Below are 12,278 nucleotides of genomic sequence, written 5' to 3' on the forward strand. Positions count from 1 at the left end.
AAGCAAAGATGGTGAGATTTCGTCTCACATACTTTGGACATGTTATCAGGAGGAACCAGTCCCTGGAGAAGGACATCATGCTTGGTAGAGGGTCAGCGAAAAAGAAGAAAACCCTCAATGAGATGGATTGACACCGTGGCTGCAACAATGGGCTTAAGCATAACAAGGATTGTGAGAATGGCACAGGGCTGGGCACTATTTTATTCCATAGTACATAGAGTCGTTATGAGTCGGAACTGACTCACGGCACCTAACAACAATAACAACATGCAGTGTTGTAATCTGAATGGTTTCAATAAAATTGAATTTTCTGAACTTAGAGTTAACATTCTTCAGCTTTGAAGTATTTGTAAAGAAATGATGGGTGGGAGGGTTTAAAGTAGTCATGGTGGTGATGTGTGCATGTGTGTTTGTGTGTGTGTGTGTGTATGGTGTGTGTCCTAGTGAAAAGAACCAAATGGAATTGCTTTCCATGACATTCACTTTTCTCTTGGTTTTCCTCCTACCTGTCTGGCAACATTTTCTTAGTCTTCTTTGATAACTTCTCTTTGCCCATATGTCCCTTCAATGTTGGAACTCTTCAGGGGTGTTTTCTGGGCTGTTTTTCTTTCTCTTTTTCAACTGCACATTTTTACTTGTGTATTTCATGGGTCCTTTAAAACTGCAATCGTTATCATTTTCCCACTTCTCACCATAACCTCAATTTTGTCACTCCTCTTACATTAACTATCTCCATAAATAACGCCAACATTCCAGTTCTTGTAGCCAGCTTATATCCTCAGTTTCAGCCCCAGGGTGGGGAGAGCGCGGAAAGTGGTCACAAAATTCTGTCAACTCTACTTCTGAGTGGATCCCAAATCTTCCAGCTTCTCTCTGGTCCCCTTGCCCCTCAGTTCAAGCCTCCATCATCTCTCACCTGGACCATTACAAGAGCCTGCTGACTTGTCTCATTGTCACCGTGACTGAACGTTTCCAATCACTGTTGCTCAAGTGAGCAGTATCTTGTCATATTTTATTGAGAGAATAGGATCAGTCAGAAGAATGCTTTCTTGTCTTCTTATTGCCAAAACAATCCATCTACTCGCACGTATACCCATGTATTCTGTGTTCTCTCCCTTATAAGAAATAGACTATCCTTACTTCCATCTAAGGCCACCCTCCAGTTTGTACTGAATGTATCTCCTTTAGCCTACTCAACAACTAAATCCTTCAGTTACCCTCTTATTCCTGCACCATTAATTTCTCATTCGTCAGCATACCAATGTGTTGCAGGTTGTTGTGTCTTCCTCATGGAACATCTTGTCATACCAAAAAGCAAAAAGCTATCAAAGACTACAAGGGATATGCTAAGAGGAATCAGCAGTCAACCTGAATAGTCTCCGACTGGCCAAAGATGAGGCCATTTTGCTTCCACAGAGACTTAAGAGACACATCAGCCAAGGTTTAATTTATAGTCTTTATTGGACTGCCAGAAGAACAAAAAAATCTGTCTTGGAAGAATGACAGCCAGAATGCTCCCTAGAAGCGAGCATGGCAAGACTTTGTCTCACTTACCTCGGACATGTTATCAGGAGGGACCAGCCCCTGGAGAAAGACATCATGTCTGGTAAAGTAGAGGGTCAGTGAAAAAGAGAAAGACCCTCAACGAGATGGATTGACACAGTGGCTGCAACAAGGGGCTCAAACATAGCAATGATTGTGAGAATGGCACAGGACTAGGCAGTATTTCCTTCTGTTGTACATACGGTTGCTGTCAGTCAGAATTAACTTTTTGGCAACCAACAAAAACAAAAACATTTGTATCTTCCAAAAAAAAAAAAAACTGTACCAAACAAAAATAAAACATGAAGAAATTGGGAAAATGTAAACACTGTTTGATGATGTTAAGAAATTAGTGTGGTTTTTTGTTTTTTTGATGTTATAATGGCATGGTTATATTTAACAATAATTCTTATTTTTTTAGAGCTATATACTTAACAATTTTATAGGTCATGATGTTATGCTTGAGATTTGCTTTAAAATAATCCAGTGATGGAGAGAGTAGGGTGGAGGGGGAGGAATGCATTAATAAATGAAACAAGATTGGCCATGGGTTAATAATTGCAGAAGCTGATTTATGGGTACATTGGAGTTCACTATATTACTATATATAGTCTCTACTTATATATGTTTGAGATTTTCATACAGATATATACATACATATATGCGTATATATATGTCAGGGTTTCTCAACCTCAGAACTATTGACATTTTGGTCCAGATAATTCTTTGTTTTGGGGCTGTCCTGTGCATTATAGGATATTTGGCAGCATCCCTGGCCTCAACCCACTAGATGCCAATATTGACAAACATCCCTCAGATATGACAAACAAATATGTCTCCAGACATTGCCAAATATCTCCTTGGAGACAAAATTGTTCTTGGTTAAAAGCCACTGCTCTATCTCATACCCTGTTTATCAATTACCACTGCTTGACATTATGTTATATATTCACTTATGATCTGTTTTTTAGACACATACACTATATATTCTGTGATTCCATTAGCTTCATTCCACTAAAATGAAGTTCCATAAAGACAGACACTATGTATCTTTTGTTCATTGCTGTATCCCAAGTAGAAAATCAATCCACATTCGTTGCATCAATGAAAAAAAATCTTTCAAGAATGCGAATCTGAAATGCCATCAGGAAGATATGCTTATCATGGCTTTAGGCAAGTTGCTTAATCTCTCTATCCTCACAGGTTTGATGTGGATTTAATACAGGGTGACCATATATCCTTATCTGCTTGGAACAGTCCCAGTTTTTGCCTGTTGTCTCAGCATGTTTAATAATGTCATTTTTCATTTTTCACTCTCCAAAGTGTCCTGGTTTGGATGGTCAATCACATAGCAACCTGAACTGAAGTGCCAGTTCATATACACCACTTGAGAAATGTTTGGAACATGGCCAGTAATCCACAGTCGTTAGTTATTACCCAGGCTGCTCACTGATGTAAACTCTTCGATGTCTTCCCTTGTGGTCAGCATGATGTCCAGCTCCATCCAGTGGCTCACAAGTCCCTTGATGTTCCTCGATGACTGGTGCTCATCCTCCAGCCTCAACTCTCAAAACCATCTCTGACCACTCTCACTCTGGCCTTTTTGAAAGCCTTCAGCTCCTCCAACAAGTCATGCTCTTCCGCACCTTCGATGATGCCATTTTTCTACCTGGAAAACTCCTTTCATCATTATCATCTGTCTAACTCTCATCTTATAGCTCTCGGCGGAAATGTCACTTCGTCCAACAAGCCATCCCTTAATCCACAGACTAACTTCTTTGGTTCTGAGTTACCACAGTCTCCAGTACCACAATTCATTATAATCAGTGCTCTATAGCTGGTCTTTCTTACTGTGCTATACTATGGCTTGTGGGTGTATTGTTTTCTCACTGCTGTATACTTAGGATTGAACTAATATTGTTGTTGCTGATAGTTGCCATTGAGTTGATTCCAACATGTGGCGACCCCATGTGTGCAGAGTAGAGCTGCCCCATAGGATTTTCAAGGCTGTGACCTTTCAGAAGCAGATCACCAGACCTGTCTTCCAAGAGCCTCTGGGTGGGTTTGAACTGACAACCTTATGGCTAGTAGTCAATGGCTTGACCGTTTGTGCCACCCAGGGACTTTGGAACTAATATTAAGCAGTTGGATAAATGAATGAATTAATTAATTAATGAACATCAAATCCTGACTCTGACACTGCCCATGAGCTTGTGCAATTTACTAATGTTCTTTGAGATGAATTTTCCTTATTATAATAGTAACTTCCTCATCATGTTAAGAATAAATACAATAATGTAGACAAAATTTTCCATACACAGCGGGAATGACAGAGAAAGATAGACAGGGGCCATCCATTTTACACCTAATCCTCAACACCTCTCAAACAGAATTGCTATTTTATCCATCCTGGCCCAACTCAAGGAGTTGGAGACAACCTCAAATTCTCTCTAATAACACTTGAAGGATGAGATTTTGATAATGAATGAAAGATGATTTTGTCATAAAGGGGTTTCATTTTTATATTGCTAGGTTGGAAAGTAATTTAAAGAAAAAAAAACAAAAAAAACCTGCAATGTGTCCTAAATAGTTAATGAGCCTCAGCAAACAATCTGTCCAGCATGAGAGAGACTACTTTTTGCAATCCGACAGCTGATCAATAATCAGGTTCTGTTTGGCTGCTATCCTGAGCCCCTCCCCATAGCTCTCCATGGGGCTCAGTGAATACTCTATGGAAGAAACTACCCCAGCCTTTTATCACATGCATTTCTGATTCTCCAGAAGCTTCTTGACAGAGGGGGAGCTGCAGATGACTGCCAGATGTTGCTTTCTCTTGAGAGAGGGAAATGCCTTCTCCAAGTAATCTGAGGTTTCCACTCATTAGAATTATGAAGCTGTTGCAATTTTTTCTTCCTCTTTTCCTTTCTTCCATAAGCATTAATTTAAGAACTACTATCTAAGGGGCTGAGATAAGCTGAAGTACAACATGGATCTCATTGGGCTAAAGTCAAGGAGTTAACAGGGATGCTTTCTTTTCTGGAGGCTTCAGGAGAGAATCTGTGCCCTTGTCTTTCTTTCCCACTTCTGGAGTCAGCCTGCATTCTTTGGTTCCCAGTGCCCTTGCCCCCTCTTCAAAGCCAGCAATGACAGGTGGAGACTTTCTCAATCCCATCACTCTGACCTCCTCTTCTGTTTCCTTTTTCCACTTTTAAGGACTGTTGTGATTACATTGGGCCCACCCAGATAATTCAGATTAATCTCCCTATTTTAAAGTCAGCTGACTAGCAGCTTTAATCCTATTTGTAAAAATAATTTCCCTTTTCCTCGTATATTGGTTTCCTGTTGCTATTGTTCACCACTTGTCTGTCAGTTTGTCTTACTATGGTGACTTCTGTGTTGCTGATGCTGGAAGCTATGCCACTGGTATTTCAAATACCAGCAGGGTCACCAATGGTGGATAGGTTTCAGTGGAGCTTCCAGACTAAGTCAGACTAGGAAGAAGGACTTGGCAGTCTTCTTCTGAAAAAATTTAACAATGAAAACCTTATGAATAGCAGCAGAACATTGTCCAATATGTTGCCGGAAGAAGAGTTCCTCAGGTTGGAAGGTGCTCAAAATATGACTGGGGAAGACCTGCCTCCTCAAAGTAGAGTTGATCTTAATGATGTGGATGGAGTCAAGCTTTTGGGACCTTCATTTTCTGATGTGGCGCTTGGAATGTATGAAGTATGAATCTAGGAAAACTGGAAATCATCAAAAATGAAATGGAAAGCATAAAGATTGATATCCTAGGTATTAGTGAGCTGAAAAGCACTGGTATTAGCCATTCTGAATTGGACAATTACATGGTCTACTACGCCTGGAATGACAAATTGAAGAGGAACAGTGTCACATTCATCATCAAAAAGAACATTTCAACATCTTTTCTGAAGTACAACACTATCAGCGATAGGATAATATCCACATGCCTACAAGGAAGGCCAGTTAATACGATTGTTATTCAAATTTAAGCACCAACCATTAATGCCAAAGATGAGGAAATAAAAGATTTTTACCAACTTCTACAGTCTGAAATTGATCAAACACGCAATCAAGATGCATTGATAATTACTGGTTATAGGAATGCGAAGTTGGAAACAAAGAAGAAGGATCACTAGTTCAAAAATATGGCCTTTGTGATAGAAAAATGTTGGATTTGGCATGACAGAACTTTGCAAGACCAATGACTACTTCACGGCAAATACCTTTTTTCAACAACATAAAGGGCAACTACACACGTGGACCTCGCCTGAAGGAATACACAGGAATCAGGCACACCTTAGTCCTCAAGGTTACATTTTTGCTTTTTAACATTTTAAAGAGGTCTTTTGCAGCAGATTTGCCCAATGCAATGCTTCTTTTGATTTCTTGACTGCTGCTTCCATGGGCATTGATTGTGGATCTAAGTAAAATGAAATCCTTGACAACTTCAATACTCCAATATTTTCTTCATTTACCATGATGTTTCTTACTGATCCATTTGTAAGGATTTTTGTTTTCTTTATGTTGAAGTGTAATCCATACTGAAGGCTGTGGTCTTTGTTCTTGATCAGTAAGTGCTTCAAGTCTGCTTCACTCTCCACAAGCAAGGTTATGTCAGCTGCATATAGCAGGTTGTTAATGAGTCTTCTTCCACTTCTGATGCCGCATTCTTCTGCAAAGGCATTCAATTGTGTGGATCATAACAAATTATGGATAACATTTTGAAGAATGGGAATTCCAAAACACTTAATTGATTGTGCTAAAGAGGAACCTGTACATAGACAAAGAGGCAGTTGTTTGAACAGGACAAGGGGACTAAAGTCAAGAAACAAGGGCCAACTGTGGAACAGATGATCAATTGCTTAAATGGAAGTTCAAGTTAAAAATGAAGAAAATTAAAACAAGTCCATGAAAGCCAGTAAAGTATCATAATGAAATGTGAAAAGATCTGGAGTCATAACACCAAAAGGGAAGAACATGCTTGGCATTTCTAAAGCTGAAAGAACTGAAGAAAAAATTCAATGCTTGAGTGATAATTTTGAAGGATTCTACGGGCAAAATATTAAATGATGCAGGAAGCATCAAAAGAAAATGGAAGGAATACACACAGTTACTATACCAAAAAAAATTCATCCATATTCAACCATTTCAGGAGGTTGTGTGTAATCAAGAACCGATGGTACTGAAGGAAGAAGTCCGCTCTGCACTGAAGGCATTGGCAACAAACAAGGCTCCAGGAATTGACGAAATACCAATTAAGATGTTACAACAGCACTGGAGGTGATCACTTGTCTATGCCAAGAAATTTGAAAGACAGCTACCTGGCCAATCAACTGGAAGAGATCCATATTTGTGCCCATTCCAAAGAAAGATGATCCAACAGAACGTGGAAATTATTGAACAATATCATTAACATCACACACAAGTAAAATTTTGCTGAAGATCGTTCAAAAGCAGTTGCAGCAGTACATCAACAGGGAACTGCCAGAAATTTAAGCCGGATTCAGAAGAGGACATGGAACCAGGGATATCATTGCTGATGTCAGTTGGATCTTGTCTGAAAGCAGAGGATACCAGAAACATGTTTGCATGTGTTTGATTGACTATGCAAAGGCATTCAACTGTGTGGATCATAACAAATTATGGATAACATTGTGAAGAATGGGAATTTTAGAACACTAACTTGTGGAACCTGTATGTAGAACAAGAGGCAGTCATTCGAACAGAACAAAGGGACACTGCATGGTTTAAAATGAGGAAAGGTGTGGATGAGGGTTGTATTCTTTCACCATACCTATTCAATCTATATGCTAAGCAAATAATCCGAGAAGCTGGACTACATGAAGAAGAACAGTGCATCAGGAATGGAAGAAGACTCATTAACAACCTGTGATATGCATATGGCAAAACCTTGCTTACTGAAAGTGAAGAGGACTTGAAGTACTTATAGATTAAGATCAAAGATTACAGCCTTCAGTATGGATTACATCTCAACATAAAGAAAACAAAAATCTTCACAACTGGACCAATAAGGAACATCATGATAAAGGGAGAAAAGATGGAAGTTATCAAGGATTTCATTTTACTTGAATCCACAATCAAAGCCCATGGAAACAGCCATCAAGAAGTCAAAGGATGTATTGCATTGGGCAAATCTGCTGCAAAAGACCTCTTCAAAGTGTTAAAAGCAAAAATGTCACTTTGATGACTAAGGTGTGCCTTACCCAAGCCAATGTTTTTTCTGTTGTCTCATATGGATGTGAAAGCTGGACACCGAATAAGGAATACTGAAGAATTGATGTCTTTGAATTATGGTGCTGGTGAAGAATATTGAATATACCATGGACTGCCTGAAGAGGGAACAAGTTTGTCTTGGAAGAAATACAGAGTACTCCTGAAAAGCAAGGATGTCGAGTCTTCGGCTTACATACTTGAAAATGTTATCAGGAGGACCAGTCCCTGGAGAAGTAGATCATACTTGGTAAAGTAGAGGGTCAGTGAAAAAAAGGAAGACCCGGGATGAGACAGATTGACACAGTGGTTGTAACAACGGGCTCAAACATAGCAATAATTGTGAGAGTGGTGCAGGACAGGGCAGTGTTTCATTCTGTCATGGATTGAATTATGTCCCCCAAAAAATATGTGTATCAGTTTGGCTGGGCCGTGATTCCTGGTATTGTGTGATTTTCCTATATGTTGTAAATCCTGCCTCTATGATGTTAATGAGGGAGGATGGGCGACAGTTGTGTTAGTGAGGCAGGACTCAATCTATAAGATTGGATTGTGTCCTGAGGCAGTCTCTTGAGATATAAAAGAGAGAAGTCAGCAGAGAGACAGGGGGACCTCATACCACCAAGAAAGCAGTGCCAAGAGTAGAACGCATCCTTTGGACCTGGGGTCCCTGCGCAGAGAAGCTCCTAGTCTGGGGCAACACTGATGAGAAGAAGGCTGGCAGAGAGAGAAAGCCTTCCCCTGGAGCTGATGCCCTGAATCTGGACTTTTAGCCTACTTTACTGTGAAGAAATAAATTTCTCTTTGTTAAAGCTATCCACTTGTGATATTTCTGTTGCAGCAGTACTAGATGACTAAGACAGTCACTATGCGTTTGAACTGACTTGGCAGCACCTAACAACAAACAACTACAACATTGCTGTTGTGATAAATTACCACAAACTAAAAGCATAAAACTAAACTCACTGTTGTTGAGTTGATTTCAACTCATGGCAACTCCATATGTTCCGGATAACTTTTCCTAGGGTTTTCTTGATTGTAATGTTTATGGAAGCAGATCGCCAGGTCTTTCTTCTGTGGTGCTGTAGAATGAGTTTGAACTTCCAAACTTTAAGATAGTAGTTGAAATAAAACTGCTTAAAACAACACAAATTTCTTCTCTCACAGTTCATGAAGTCAACAGTTCAAAATGAGTCTTTAGGGGCTAAAATCAAGGCATCAGTACGGCTGATTGCTTCTGGAGGCTCTGGAAGAGAATGTGTTCCTTGCCTCTTCCAATTTCTAGAGGCTTCCAGCATTCTTTTACTCCTGGCAACATCACTCCAAACTGTGCTTCCACAGTCATATCACCTCTGACCCCTCCCGCATCCCTCTTACAAAGACCATTGTAATTATATCAGGCCCACTCAATCTGTAGATCTACAGAAGCAGGCACAACCCAGGCAATAAGGACCCTGTTATAAATTAACAGTTGTGATGCTTTTAACTTGCAAGATGTCTTTGAAATCATGACATCATGTGACCTTTGTCACCAGTAATTACCCTTTAAAGTAGGTAAAATTTGTGTTATTAATAGTTTACATGCTTACAGAGTCCTCCGAGATCACACAACAAAACTGAAGTTCAAACCCAGTTCTGGGGCCTGTGGTCATCTTGACACACTTCCCAGAGGTATCCAGTGCCAGCTTTTGCACCGGCATCTCTTGATCCATGAGGCACAGACGGTACATACATGCAGAACCAAGCTGTGTTAGTTTCTATTGCTGCTGTAACAAATTACTACAAATTCAATGGCTTAAAAATAACCCAGATTTATTGTCTTATAATTCTGGAGGTCAGAAGCCCAAAATGAATGGGAATAGGCTCCACGGCAACAGGCTTTTTTTTTTTAATGCTCCTTCAGGAGACTTCAAGTGAGACTCTTTTACCTTGCTTTTTCTAGCTTCTAGAGGCTGCTTGCATTCCTTAGCTCGTGGCCTCACATCATTCTGACCTCTTCTTCCATTGTTACATTGCCTTCTCTGACCCTGGCCCGCTTGCTTTCCTCCTTTAAGGGCCTTTGTGATTACAACAGTGCCACTGGGAAAAACAGGATAATATCCCCCATCTTGAGATCCTTAACTTAATAAGTGGAGTAGGATAACATTCACAGGTTCCAGTGATTAGGACATGGACATATTTGGGGGGGACATTATTCAGCCTACCACACCAAGTAACATAATGTCTTCACAGTTTCTGGAGATTAGGATGTGGACATCTTTTGGAGGACATTTTTCTGCCTACCATACTCCCTTTACCTCTGATTTCCTTCTGAAGATGTTAATAGACGTTAGAATTTCTGTTTCTATTCTTCACACCTCTTAACTTTTCTCTCATACTTTTTTAAATAAATTTATTTTATTATACTTTAGATGAAGGTTTACAGAGAGAATTAGTTTCTCATTAAACAATTAATACACATATTGTTTTGTCACATTGGTTGCCAATCCCACATGTCAACACTCTCCCTTTCTTGACCTCTCTCATACTTTTTTAATCTCTTTGTCTTATTGCACTATATTCCTAAATTAATTACTTGATTCAGTCTTTCAGATCAATAACTGACTCTTCAGCTATTTTTATTCTGCCATTTATCTAATAATATATTTTTTCTAATTATCTTACTTCTATGTTCTAGAACTATGGTTCTGTTTCATAGCAGCTAATTTTTTAATCTCCCTGAGGGGATATTAACTATATTTATTCTCAAAGGTTTTTTCCATATATTCTCAGTTAAAATTTTTTTGGGGGAGAGGGCGTTCTTCTGATTATGTAGTTTGATAACTCTTTTTAGATAAATGGTTTTTCAGATATCTGATGATTCCTGGCTACTTCTATTTGTAGTTAAAGGCTAGATCGAAAAATGTTGGAAGCTGGGACATACTTCGCTAGACCACCTACATATCTCAGTAACCTGTCAATGAATCCAAATTTTGTTTACAGGACTAGTCATTAGAGATTTCAAATGAGAGTCTGGATGCATAGTCAAAGTGTTTGTGGTTTATCATCTGGATTTAGGATCTTATTTCTCTGGATTTGGAATATACTCTTTAAGTCTCCCAAGTTAAAACCTCTGCTTTTGACTACTTTGTTGGAGACTTTAACTGCAACTAACTCTTTCAAAAATAAAAACTTTTGTATATATATACATACATACATACATATATATATACACATATATGCATGTTGTTACAGATTTACCTCAGACCCTGCTATGCTTCTTTCACCAGTGCCAACACTCATGCTAAGAGCCTTCCCAAGAAAAGCCTTTCATTTGTTTATATATCAGTTCTCAGGGCTTTATCCCCAGAGCAAAAGTCATTGCCACCAGATGTGCAATATGGAAGAAGGAGAGAAGTTCAATGTCAGCAGCTGTTCCAAATGAGTCTGTAATTAATTTCTTTGATTATTTCTCCTTGTTCCCCTCAAGCTGTTTGTATTTGTTGACTCTTAGCTTGGAAATTCTCTGGAGAATCTACAGGAAAACCATCTTTCACTTCAATACTTGTTTCTCCCAAAGTGAGCTTTTCTGTGCCCTTATTTCTCTCTAGACCAATCCAATCTGCTTTATTTTTCTTTCCCTTTGTTTTTTGTTTTTCTACACTTCATAGTCACAAGTGAAATGGTTGGGTCATTGAGTGGATACTTCCATATTTTTCTCCAAAGAGATTAAAATAATTTCCACTTCCATCACAGCATATAAAGTCCCATTTTTCCATATCCTCACAATATTTAAGTATCGTCATACTTTCTAAATTTTGCCAAACTTTTTAGGTGCTGATGAGTCGGTTCTGATTTATAATGACCTTTTATACAACAGAACGTCATCCTCACTATTGTTGTTATGCTTGAGCCCATTGTTGCAGCCACTGTGTCAATCCATATTTTTGATGGTTTTTCTCTTTTCTGCTGACCTTCTACTTTACCAAGCATGATGTCCTTCCCCAGGGATTGGTCCTCCTGATAACATGTCCGAAGTACATGAGATGAAGTTTCACCATTCTCACTTCTAACAAGCATTCTGGCTGTACTTCGTCCAAAACAGATTTGTTCTCTCTTCTGACTGCCCGTGGTATATTCAATATTCTTTGCCAACATCTTTATTCAAAGGCATCAATTCTTCTTTGGTCTTCCTTATTCATTGTCCAGCTTTTGTATGCATATGAGGTGACTGAAAATAAGATGGCTGGTTCAGGTGCACCTTAGTCCTTAAAGTGACATTTTTGCTTTTTAACACTTTAAAGAGGTTATTTGCAGCAGATTTGCCCAATGCAATACATGGTTTGATTTCCTGGCTGCTGCTTCCATGGGCATTGATTGTGGATCCAAGTAAAATGAAATCCTTGACAACTTCAATCTTTTCTCTGTTTACCATGATGTTGCTTATTGGTCCAGTTGTGAGGATTTTTGTTTTCTTTGTGTTGAGGTACAATCCACACTGAAGG

Source organism: Trichechus manatus, unplaced genomic scaffold, assembly GCF_000243295.1.
Source record: "Trichechus manatus latirostris isolate Lorelei unplaced genomic scaffold, TriManLat1.0 scaffold00027, whole genome shotgun sequence".
NCBI classification, from domain to species: domain Eukaryota; kingdom Metazoa; phylum Chordata; class Mammalia; order Sirenia; family Trichechidae; genus Trichechus; species Trichechus manatus.